The sequence below is a fragment of the Piliocolobus tephrosceles genome, chromosome 8 (genome assembly GCF_002776525.5).
Source record: "Piliocolobus tephrosceles isolate RC106 chromosome 8, ASM277652v3, whole genome shotgun sequence".
Taxonomy (NCBI): Eukaryota; Metazoa; Chordata; class Mammalia; order Primates; family Cercopithecidae; genus Piliocolobus; species Piliocolobus tephrosceles.
The window spans coordinates 89,890,015-89,902,988 of record NC_045441.1 but is presented as its reverse complement, the minus strand read 5'-3'; positions in this window follow the sequence as shown (position 1 = coordinate 89,902,988).

The following is a 12,974-nucleotide window of genomic DNA, read 5'->3' as shown; positions in this document are numbered from 1 at the left end:
TGGTGGATGCCCCTCCCCCAACCAAGCCCGAGTGTCCCAGGTGGATCTCAGACTGCTGCTGTGCTGGCAGCAAGAATTTCAACCCAGTGCATCTTAGTTTGCTGGGCTCTGTAGGGGTGGGACACATCAAGCCAGACCTGAAATCCGAGACCACTTGCGCTTCCCGGATGAGGTGACGCCCCACCCTGCTTCGGCTTGCCCTGCGTGGGCTGCACCCACTGTCCAACTAGTCCCTATGAGATGAACCTAGTACCTCAGTTGGAAATGCAGAAATCACCCATCTGCTGCATCAGTCTTGCTGGGAGCTGCAGACTGGAGCTGTTCCTATCCAGCCATCTTGCCAGTGTTCTTTTTTTTTTTCTTTTTTCTTTTTCTTTTAGATGGAGTCTTGCCCTGTTGCCCATGCTGGAGTGCAGTGGTGTGTGATCTTGGCTCACTGCAACCTCTGCCTCCTGGGTTCAGATGATCCTCCTGCCTCAACCTCCCAAGTAGCTGGGATTACAGGCGCCCGCCATCTCGCCCAGCTAATTTTTGTATTTTTAGTAGAGATGGGGTTTCATCATCTTGGCCAGGCTAGTCTAGAACTCCTGACCTTGTGATCTGCCCACCTCAGCCTTCTAAAGTGCTGGGATTACAGGCAGGAGCCACCGCATCTGGCCAAGTGTTCCTCTTAATGATAGGGAAGGTCAAGCACTTTAATTGGCAATTCTTCCAAATGATATACAAAGAGAAAAGTGAAACAGGATTGAGGTAGAAGGAAAGGTTGCTGGCCAGAAAACCACAAAAGTTCACCACCTACTGTCAGGTAGCAATGAGGACTCATCTCAGAGGAGGTTTCAACTGACATGCATGATGCAGTCCAGTTGAGAAATCCCCTTTTAAAGACTTGAGTTCATTCTTAAGACATATGAAGACTTTTATATTATCATTTTAACCAATTGTTTAAAATTTCTACTCAACTTACTTTCACAAAATCCTTAGGTAAAAGTAAAGAGGCATATAATGAACAACTGCTCTTTTCAGGTAAGCAAGTTCATCCACTTTTAACTCCTCCACATCTTGTTTCTGTTTGGATTTGCAGATGTAGTAACTGAGGAAACACATGAAAATATTAAAACAATGGTTGAGATCCATACTTCTCAATCTGGCATTTAATATTCTCCACAACTAAACCCAATCCTGTTTTTCCAGCTCTATTATACCTACTCATATATCCTGGGAAATATATCTACTCATCAATTCCAAACATGCACAATGTTTTCGTGATCCTTCTGCCTCAGCCTCCCAAAGTTCTGGGATTACAAGCGTGAGCCACCGCATCTGGCCCCACAGTGATTTTTTGATCTTTTGCCTTTGTCAAAACCACTTTCTCCTTATCATATTCAATTGTGACATATCCTTCAAGGGCCAGCTCATCTCATACTTACAGTGAACAAATTTATCTTGCTTTCATAGGTCAGAAATAACTATCTTATGTTGTAACTCTTTCTGGCAATTTCACTGTTTTGCATAAATTGTATTTCATGTGAATATGTATTATACTTCTGACAATATCATACATTTCTTAAGCAGAAATTTTTTATATTTTTTTATATCCATAGCAGTGTGCCTTGAGATTTGTTAATTGATATGAGTCTAAGTTTTTTTGTTTTTTTTTTTTTTTTTTTTTTTTGAGACGGAATCTCACTCTGTCACCCAGGCTGGAGTGCAGTGGTGCTATCTCGGCTCACTGCAAGCTCTGCCTCCTGGGTTCAGGCCATTCTCTTGCCTCAGCCTCCTGAGTAGCTGGGACTACAGACGCCCGCCACCGCACCCGGCTTATTTTTTGTATTTTTAGTAGAGATGGGGTTTCACCGTGGTCTCAATCTCCTGACCTTGAGATCCACCCACCTCGGCCTCCCAAAGTGCTGGGATTACAGGCGTGAGCCACCATGCCGGGGGAGTCTAAGTTTTAAGTAGCAATGACCAACATCTACAGATAAACCCAAATTGCTATGCCCTCTGCTTTAAAAAAATGTTAAAAATAACTTTCTTACTATCTTTAATACGTTTATTCAAGAAAGTTTCCACCTTTAAATAGCATTGGGATCTTAGCCAGTTAGACCAATTAGCTCATATCCATTTATAGATTCAAAATGAGTGCATTCTTCTTGCATGACTCTACTTGATGTAATTAAATGTTCTTTTATGACATGCAACCAGAGTGATGGTACTTCAAACAATTACAAATCTTGAAAATTCATACATTGGAATCGTTCAATTAATTTTGGTGTTTAAACATAATACAAAATAACACATTCCTTTAGTTCCTTTATATTAAACTCTGTATACTGGTCCTGATTTTCATACAATATAGACTTGCTGACAAACTGTCAACCTTTTGGCTGGTTTTAATCTTTGAAAGAGCTTGAAAAAAATTCAGCAGCAACATACAATTCCTTTACTAAAAACATCTATTGCTCTCCCAAATTTACTCATATAATTACTGCCATGTTAGCCTCATGTTCTATGATTTTTGCTAAAAGATGGTATTACAGTTTTATAATTACTGATTTCTTTCTGTCACCTGTAATGGAGTTGTTTTGTGCCAGAAAAACTATTAAACACACACTGTTAAAGAATTTAACTAAGTTGGCTTTAAAAATATATATAGGTTACCATTTGTCTTTTGCTCTTAATTGGTAAGTCCAAACCCTTACAGTAGTAACTTTAAAATGACATTAAAAATTCTTTTAAGTTTTTATCACTAGTGACTAGTATTTGTTTATACATGCCATTCCTATCCCTTCAAGAATTTTTCAGTTGAAGTTTATAATTTTTCTGTCTAAATTAAGATCTATAGATTTTTTGAAGCTGTATGCACTTACTTGAACATCTAGTCTAACCAGTCACTTCATATAAATGTAGCTCTTTGTGAGTTGACATATACACATGAAATTGTTCCAAGCTGTGGCATTGTCAGGTCAGGAACGCACCCAATTCTCTGAATTTAAGTGACAATGTCATTGTTGAAAGCATAGTGTTCATTTAGTCTTCTATAAAAGCAAACAAATATGCTTTAAAAGTCCAAGGTATCATAATACCCAGAAATGTGCCCAGGATCACACTGTAACTACCCCAGTATTTATCAAGTGTAAATATTAATATATTGTAGAAAGTTTCTATATCCACAAACATGTTAAAAAACATCTGTGTTTTTTGTTTTTTGTTTTTTTTTTTCCTGGTCAACAACCTCTCAAATATAATGTCTTACTTTGAGGGGAAAAAAGCATTATAATATCAAAAATAAATATGACTTTCTGTCTTGGTTCATTTTGTGTTGCTATAATACCACAGACTAGAGAATTTACAAAGCAAATACATTTATTTCTCTTAGTTCTGAAGGCTGAGAAGTCCACTATCAAAGTGCTAGCATCTGGTGAGGGCCTTCTTGCTGTATCATCCTATGGTAGAGGGAGAGAGGGTGAGAGAGCACAAGAGAGATCAAGAGACCTTAGAACTCATTTTTATCAAGGACCCACTCCTGCTATAACAAAATTAATCTATTCATGAGGCTAATTGCCTCTGAATGATCCCACTTCTTAATATTGTCACGGTGGGAACTACATTTCAACATGAGTTTTGGAGGGGACATTTAAACCATAGCACTCTCTAAACATGACAGTATCCTTGCTAAGTCACCCAAAGTTTGTCCAAGTGGCCTTTGCTCTCCTTTCATGATACTTTTCTGCACACATCTCTGTGATAGTATAATTGGTTATGGCATTACAGTAATAACAGTAAATCTTGGATTTTATAAGTATGTAGCAGACAGTTTTGTTCAGTTCCAAACCAACAAACATGCTTCTAAATGGATTTGATCTTTACATGTTGTATTAGTTGGTAGGGCTGCAACAACAAAATGCCACAGACTGGGTGACTTAAACCAAAGAAATTTATTTTCTCACAGTTCTGGAGGCTGGAAGTTCAAGATCAAGGTGTTGGCAGGTTTGGATTTACCTGAGGCCCCAGTGATGTTAGATTAGGACTCACCTCAATGAACTCACTTAATCTTTACCTCTTTAAAGGGATTATTTCCAAATCTAGTCATATTTTGAGGTACTGGGAATAAGGGCTTCAACATATAAAAATTTGGGGGAGTGGGGGTGGGAGGGGAACAAGTCAGTCCACAATACACTGTGTCACTAAGCAGGAACAGTGGGCAAGAAAGCAAAGGCAAGTCATTTTGAAATCATCACACCCATGTGTGAAAATTTCCACTACACCATGGCTGAAGATGATGAAAAGTTTATGGCATGTAAAAGAAAGTAAGTTTTCCCATATAATCGGAATTTATCACCCATCCACACTTGCTTCATCAACTTTTTACCAGTAGATTCCTTTTACTCTTTAGTATAGGGGTGCTCCAGGAGAGGCATCACCTAGCATAGGGGTTTCCAAACTGTTTTGTGGAATGCTCTATGATTCACAAATTCTTGATGTATATTTCACTTTGAATATATTTAAACTTGCACACAAATGCATTATATTTATAAAATAAAACTAAAAACAGGTTCAATTGGAACATTGAAAGCCAATCATGTATATAATGGATGCTGCTGGGCTCAAGTGATCCTCCTGCCTCAGTCTCCCAAGCAGTTAGGATTATAGGCAGGTGCCATCACATGTGGCTTTTTTTTTTTTTTTTTTTAAGAGACAGGGTCCTGGTATGTTGCCCAGGGTTGGTCTTGATCTCCTGCACTCAAGCAACCCTTTTGCCTCAGCCTCCTATAGTTGCTGGGATTACAGGTATGAGTGACCATGCCCATCTCCTTTGAAGGCTTTTTAAAAATAGTTCAGACACTGTGCACTTTTACTCATGTAAAATCACATAAGGAGGCATCATCCATGCCAGGCAAGTTGTGGGTACATTTGCCCAAGGCTTATTCTCATGACAGTACTCGAGACAATTTTGACTGCATTTAATAAGTGAATATCTTCATGATTTGATCCTTTGATTATTTTCAGTGCTGTAATTTGGAGGGAATCTCATATGACATGTATACTCATATTTTCTTCTGATTGAACAAATCCCAAATCCTTCAGCTTTCTGGGATCAGCATTAATTTTAATACTTATACAATAGCAGAATGAGTCCCATCTCTCATATTGTGACTAGCATCCCAGTATTTCAGCAGAGAATGGGTAGGAATTAGGTTCCTTTTATTTTATACCTTAACTTTGGGCTTCACTTCACCTGCTCCACCATCTTTTGGGTCTCTTATTTCGCTCTACCCACTTTGCCCCAGGCTGAATACTACTTCAGTTCTTTATTTTTCCAAAGCACTGCTTAAAAAATTTTTCTTGTAAATAATTTTACTAAAGTCTTGCTGATATAGATTGGCAATCAGAAGCCTGGTTGGAACACGAACACAAAAAAGCAAAAACTTCAAATGCAATGCTAGATTCATTATTTTTGGATACCTAATCAGTTCTTTCTCACTATGTAATTCCTTATTGGTCTTGGGCCTCTGTGTACCCACAGCCCTCTGCTGTGTGCCTAGGGCTTGTTTTTGTTTCTTTTCTCCTTATAGCTGTACTCCCCTGACTCTATTTCAAATATCCTCGGCCGGACACTTTCAGTCCCTTGAGTTATAATTAAACAATTTCTCTTCAATTTCTCTTACTTTCTTGGCAGAGGAGTAGTTCCCTCTTTACTTTGTTCATTCCTTCCCAAACATACTCTTGGTGGATCTTGGCTTTAATGTCCAAAGGGTTTCTTTACCTCATATAGGAAATAGAAATCGCCCCAATTTAAACCATGCCATATTTTTTATAAATCGAAAAGAACTTGCCTATTGCTTGCTATAGAGTTCTTCTTTTTCTTTTTTCTATTCATGCTTTTTGGTGATGTTGAAAAAATTACCTATGAAAACACGCTATATATTAAGAACAGAAAAATGCAGGCTGAGTGCTGTGGCTCACGCCTGTAATCCCAGCACTTCAGGAAGCCAAGGCGGGTGTATCACCTGAGGCCAGGAGTTCGAGACCAGTCTGGCTGACGTGGCAAGACCCCATTTCTACTAAAAATACAAAAATTAGCCAGGAGGGGTGGCACGCTCCTATAGTACCAGCTACTCGGGAGGCTGAGGCAGAAGAATTGCTTGAACCCAGGAGGTGGAGGTTGCAGTGAGCCAAGCTGACACCACTGCACTTCAGCCTGGGAGACAGAATGAGAGTCCATCTCAAAAAAAAAGAAAGAAAGAAAAATGCGGAAAATATAACAATGTGTATAGTTACATATTGATTAACCTCAAGATAAGTCATATAATACTCTGTTATCTCCAACCTTCAAGTAGTTATTAAAGATATTGAAAGCAATATATGAAATTTATGATTTGTGATAAACAGAAAGAAAAGCATTTACACAAGCTAATTCGAAAAGAAGAAATCAAAATGGTTATAATTTGGTATGGACATTTTCCTGTTATATTAGAAAAATGTATATATAACAATATACATAAAATATATACAAATTATAAAAATATTTGAGTATGTATGTTATATGAATTTATATTTATGTTAATTATATTGATGTTATACAAATTTATATTTAATTATGTTTATATTATACAAATTATATAGTAAATTATATAATTATAATTATATATGTATATACATATAAAATATATCAAGCCAGAAATCCATATAAGTACAGAAATAGTTTTTATATTTGTTGTAAAAAATATGAATAAAATCTTTGTATGTTTTATTGAGCAAAATTAAGTAGTTTAAAAATGTTGGCATAATTCTTCATGTCTCTATTTATTTCACATTCCTCAGCCTACTCCTCAGTAAATTATTCATCTCTACCTAAAAAATATTTCTGGAGCCTGCTCCTTAACATGATCTCTGCTGCTACCACCTGCAGTGACTCCTGACACTACCTGCAGTTCGGACAAACTTTACAGGCTCAGGGCCGAGTTCTCCACAAGACTTTTGTTATTTCAGACACCAGCCACACGATCAGAGGTTCCTAGGTTCACCCTCACTTCTGACCAACTAGCAACACATTAGAGGGTTCCTACACTACCTTTTCAGGCTTCATAATTTATTGGAACATATTCAGGAAAGGACTATACTTCCAATTACAGTATTATGATGGCAAAAATAATATAAACTGGACCAGCCAAAAGAAAAGACAGATAGGGTGAGTTCTGGGAGGATCCCAGATTAAAACTTCCTATGTCTTCCCCCTGTCAATACATGTCACCTTCCTAGCACATCAATGGGTAAAAATATGTATAGAATATTGTCAACCTGGGAAACTCACCTGAGTTTTGGTGTCCAGAGTTTTTACTGGGGTTTCACAATAGACATGGATAATTGAACTGCTGACCAGATGATTGAATTCAATCTTCAGCCCTCCCTTCCTCTGAAAGTTTAATGGTAGTTAATGGTAGGTCCCTAGATAGTTTAAATCAGCGAGAATGAGTCATCCCTGAAATTGGAGTTAGACATCTATTATTTTCCTTAATTGACAGCATTAAATGTGTCGGATTAAGAAGAAACAGTGTGAAATCTTTTTTCACCAATTAATGAACAAATAAATGGCCGTGGACCCAATTATTGGCTAAAATAACACATTATTAAAACAGTAATTTATCTTTGAGATAAAATATTTCTTATTTCAACTGCTGGATTGAATTATCACAATAGTGTCATGAGATGATAAGGTGAAATATTTAAAACATTTTTTTGTAAAAGAGTAGACAGTAAATACTTTCAGCTTTGTGAGCCACAAATTCTCTGTCACAACTATTCAACTATGTAATTGCATTGTAAAAGTAGCCATAAGCAACATGTAAATAAACAGGTGTGATTATAATTCAATACAACTTTGTTTACCAAAATAAGCAGCAGGTAGGATCTGGCTTATGAGTGATAGGCCAATAAAAAAGGATATGGTGATAACTTATTTATCAAGCAGAATTTTCCCAATGCAATGCTGAAAAAAACTACTAAAACAAATTGGATGCTAAAGGTTATATTGTTACCAAAACATTAGGGGTTCCACCCAGGTCCTGCTGCTCACTGAACAGAAAGCCAATAACTAACACAACAAGTATTGTCAGGGAAAAAGGCTTTAATGAGATTACCTCAAATCCATCTCCCTGACCAACTAAAATCGGGGGTTTCTAGAAAAGGGAAAAAAAATATAATTATATGTGGGAAAACTGGAGCTAGGAAGGGGCAAGGAAGAGGAGTTGGTTAACAAAAAGCAGGTGGTCAGTTAGGAAGGCAGGAATTAGGGAAGGGTAAGAAAGCAATCGCGACTAATTAGGAGTCTGGCATCTCATAGTCTAGATGTAGCAATCTGGTGCCTTGCAGTTCTTTGATACATTTTGAGAGCCCAGAAGGTCATTTCTTGAGGAAGAAACTCAGATAACACAAACCTAGTTTCAAGCTTTAAAATCATAAAGGTCAATTTCTGTGTTTCTCAAAGAAAAAAAAAAAAAACAAAACAAAACTGTCTATGGGATTATTGAGTTGGTTTCAATATGAGACTTCCATCTTCTCATAAAAGACTCTCACTGTCCTTATGGATACAATTTATGGTAAATACAAGTTACACATTTGAACACAGAAAATAAATTTGTTTTTGGACTTCTGCTTCTAGCAAAATGGAGATTTTTAAAATACATTTCTTCCACTAATTACAGCTAAAAATTCTAGACATTATATGTAAAACGAACATAATAAGACTCTGAAAGGTAGAGAAAAGAAGGCAGACCATTTAGAGGTGCTGAAACCAGAGAAAAAACATGATAGTAAATTCCCTGAGTTTTCTTTTGGCCTCATGTATCCCAGACAGAATGCTGGAAAATTGACAAACTGGAAATATAAATAGGGGCAGACAAAAATAAACCCAATGAAAGCCTGTCCTCTGTAGCCAATTGATCAGGAAATGGGAGGTTTAGCAAGAGGGAAACATTTTACACAATAAATAACTGCTCTACTCTGGCTAAACACCAGAGAAATAACTGTGGCCCCAATCCCGCCCTCCATGACAGCAAAGGCTAAGTGGGAAGCCTGGAATTACACCATTCCTAACCCACCTTCCTGGACAGTGTGAGAGAAGGCCAAGTTAGGGAGCTGGGATGTTCTTCCCCACTGGGCAATAAGGAGTGCCCATTCCAACAGTGTCAGTGGAAACCAAGTGGGGAGCATGGTCTTCTACCCCATGCAGTGACTAGGTGGCCTTTCCCCTCTTCACCAGGGTGGGGTCAGAGGAGGACTAATGTAGAATCAAGACATTCCCTAACACCCAGAGATGAGGCCACTCCTGCCCTGCTGTCAGTGGTGGGCAGAACTCCTACCCTGATCAGCAGTAAGAAAGCACTCCTGCTATTCCTAGTCACTGTGGTATCAGCAGAGGGATCATGCATCATGGCATCAGCAGAAGGGAGCCAGAATTCCACCCATACCCAGTAGAACAAAAAAAAGTGTCTTATTTAATCTCAATGAAGGCTGAGAGAGAACTTGACCTTCCACCCCTACCTGGAAGTAACAAGGTGGCACCCCTCTCTTCCTCTGCTGCAGCAGTGTCAGAGAAAGCCAGCTATGAAAGATTTACATAAAATCCAGAGTCTCATAATGTGACCCACGAAATATCCAGGATTTAATTAAAAATACTATGTTATTCCAAGAAAAAGGAAAACCACAATTTGAATAAAAAGGAAAAAACAATGCATACAAACATCGAGATGACAAACATGTTAGGACTAACTGACCAAGATTTTAAAGCAGAAACTTAAAACATGTTTTAACAAGCATTACAAATATGCCTGAACCAAATGAAAATAGAAAGTCTCTGAAAAGAAACAGAATATGATGGCAACAAAATAGAAGAAAAAATAAAGAACCAAAGGGAAATTCCAGAACTCAAGCATGCAATAACTGCAATAAAAACTCAGTGAGTAGATTCAACGGCAGAATGGAAAAACAGAGAGAAAATAGATTTTTTAAAAATTGATAAGACTGCAGGGACCTATGGGGCAATAATAAAAGAGCTAACATTCCTATCATGACTCTCTGGGAAGGAGTGTACAAAGAGGGCAGGACTGTGAAAGTACTCAACAATATGATGACTGAAACCAGTATAGGTACCTAAAATAATATGAAACTCTGAAGATTCAACAGTATAAACAAAACAAAACAATTTGAAAATAAACAAAAGGCATGAAGGTTAAATTAACGTAAACTTCAGGAAGTTTAATGCCCTGACTATTGGAAACAGAATGACCATAAACCAGAAAGAACTCTTAACTTATTCGGGGTTACTTGGAATTTTTCGAGCTTATAGAAAATTTACTCAGTAACTGTACCTCCATGAAGCAACTAATAATGAGAATGTGCTTGTGATGCAAAGGGCTATTTTTCTGCATAACAATTACTTCTGTTAACAATACATTTAAATGGTGTGTTTTCCCTGGGAATGATTTCCTTTCAGAGGAGGATCGTATTCATTGAATATAAAAGGCTGATGATAACAGCAAAAAGAACAGTAGTTCCAACCATCACATCTTGATATGACTTAATGGGGAAAAATTTACCAAGACGTATTTATTTTATACATGAATTTCCAAGATTGCATGGCACAATTCTGGTTTTATACCATCCATCCATCAATGTAAATGCACACCATTGCTAACGCCCACATGCCTGGGTAATACTTATGGGGAGCAGTTATTAGTAATGTTTTATTTAACTCTGACTTCTTAGGTTAGATTCAGCTGTATATTTATTTCTACTGGCAACTCTGTATAGCAGCCTTAATAAGAGTCTATGGGAAATAAGTATTCGAATTTCACAATATGTATACATGAAGCTAAAAACTTCCTCAAAGCTTTGCTGACAATGTTCTCAAGGTTAGGTTTCCACATGTGGTTATTTACAATTCAGTATTTTTTTTATTTTGACAGGGTCTCACTCCGTTGCCCAGGTTGGAGTGCAGAGGTGGGCTCACAGCTCACTGCAGTCTCGATCTCCTGGGCTTAGGTGATCCTCTCATCTAAGCTTCCTGGATAGCTGGAACGACAGGCACACACCACCATACCTAGCTACATTTTTTTAGAGATGGGGTTTCACCGTGTTGCCCAAGCTGGTCTTGAACTCCTGGACTCAAGTGATCTGCCTGCCTCGGCCTCCCAAAGTGCTGAGATTAGGCATGGGCCACTGTGCTCAGTCCTAGAATTCAGCTTTAAACAAAGAATTAGTTAATAAACATGCTTATAGTCATTCTTTATTTATAATAAATGGTCGAAGTTGGAAATATCTATCATATGTATGACCAAAGTGTATGCTTTTCAAAGACAATCACTATCCTTTACTCATCTCTATATTTCCCTCAGGGCTACTTATAGAACTCTATATGTACTAGACATTCAATGTATTTGTCAAATGAATGCATGAGCATGAATGATGTTTATTTTCCTTAAAATATTTGTCCCAGACTCAGCTACCATTTTTCAGGACTATATTCTGCTTTAACATTTACTATTGAATTTAAAAATAACTCACTGATTATTATATTTTGAGTTTTGCTTTAAAACACACACACACACACACACACACAATTAGAAAAGCAAAAAGCAACCCTTGACGTCCTGAAACCAGTGTGCCAGTCACAACAAGGACTCCTGTCAGAAGCTGACCTGGTGCTCACAGCTAGGCTGTGCTGCTGTTCTGTGAATGTAAACATTCTCTGATTATCAACATTAGACAAGTTTACTCTGAGACCAAGATAAAGTGTGGCAAAACAAGGCCTCTTCACAATTTTATCTAAACAGACAAACAGAAGGCCACTGTGTCACCACAAACTACCAAATGCCTCCATTTCCCAGTAAATGTAAGCAAATATAAATGACTGCTTTTTTAAAAAATCAATTACAGCTTTGTTCTCATTCTAGTTACTTTCTCTATTTCTCTAAAATTTATTGAGATACTCTTACGGGGATCTTTGGGGTGTCACTTTTCTGGCTGGAAACCTGTGGCCGGTGGCGCCTTTGCCCGAGTTTTGCTCGGGCCAGCTGGGCTCGTTCCACCCACTCAGCCTGGCAGGCTGCACTTAGCTTATGGTACTGGCCTGGATCCCACGCCTCCAAGGGGCGAGGCAGGCGTGGAGCAGTGAGAGGGGTGTGTGAGCGAGTGTGGGGTCCGGACACGGAGTCAGTCAGACACGCTGGGGCTGCTGCGCAGTCAGACACGCTGGGGCTGCTGCCATGGGGTGGGCAGCTCCAGGTGCCCGCACGGGTGCCCACTCACTGCGAGGCTGTGACTGACTGAACCAGGTGCAGTGCAAGCAGCTTCCCTGGCTGGCACCAGGGAATGTGGTGGCGCCTGTAAACGTGGAGAGGCCAGGAACTGCAAGGCCCCAAAAGGAGTCACAGCTCTGTCTCGTGGAGCTCCCAGGTCTGGGTTCCCCGAAAGTCCACAGCTCTTCTTTCCTTCTCTTCATCCACAACATGGTGAGCAAGCGACATGTTTCAGCCCTGTTTGTGTTACAGCAGCTCTTTTAGCCTGACCATTCAATGGGTCCTGAGTTCTTGTCTCGCGACCAGGAAGAAAGAAGTAGAAGGTGAGCAAGACAAACAGGAGATTTATTGAGCAATAGAACAGCTCAGAGAAGACCCGCTGGGGGCAGCTCCTCTTTGTAGCCAGGGTGTCCCAACCAGTATTCAGCTCCTGCCAGAAAAGGTAGCTCCTCTCTGTAGGCAGGTCGTTCCAACAAGTGTTCAGCTATCAGCAGAGAGGGCGGCTCCTCTCTGTTGCTGGTCATCTTGTTGTCTGCAGCTATCAGCAGAGAGGAGGCACTAGAGTGGGTGGCTCCTGTCTGCAGCGGGTCATTCCAGCATCTCTGCGTCCTCTGCTCTGCTCTGGCTGAGACTGGAACTTTTATGGGCCTCAGAGGGCGGAAGTGCGTGCTGCTTGGC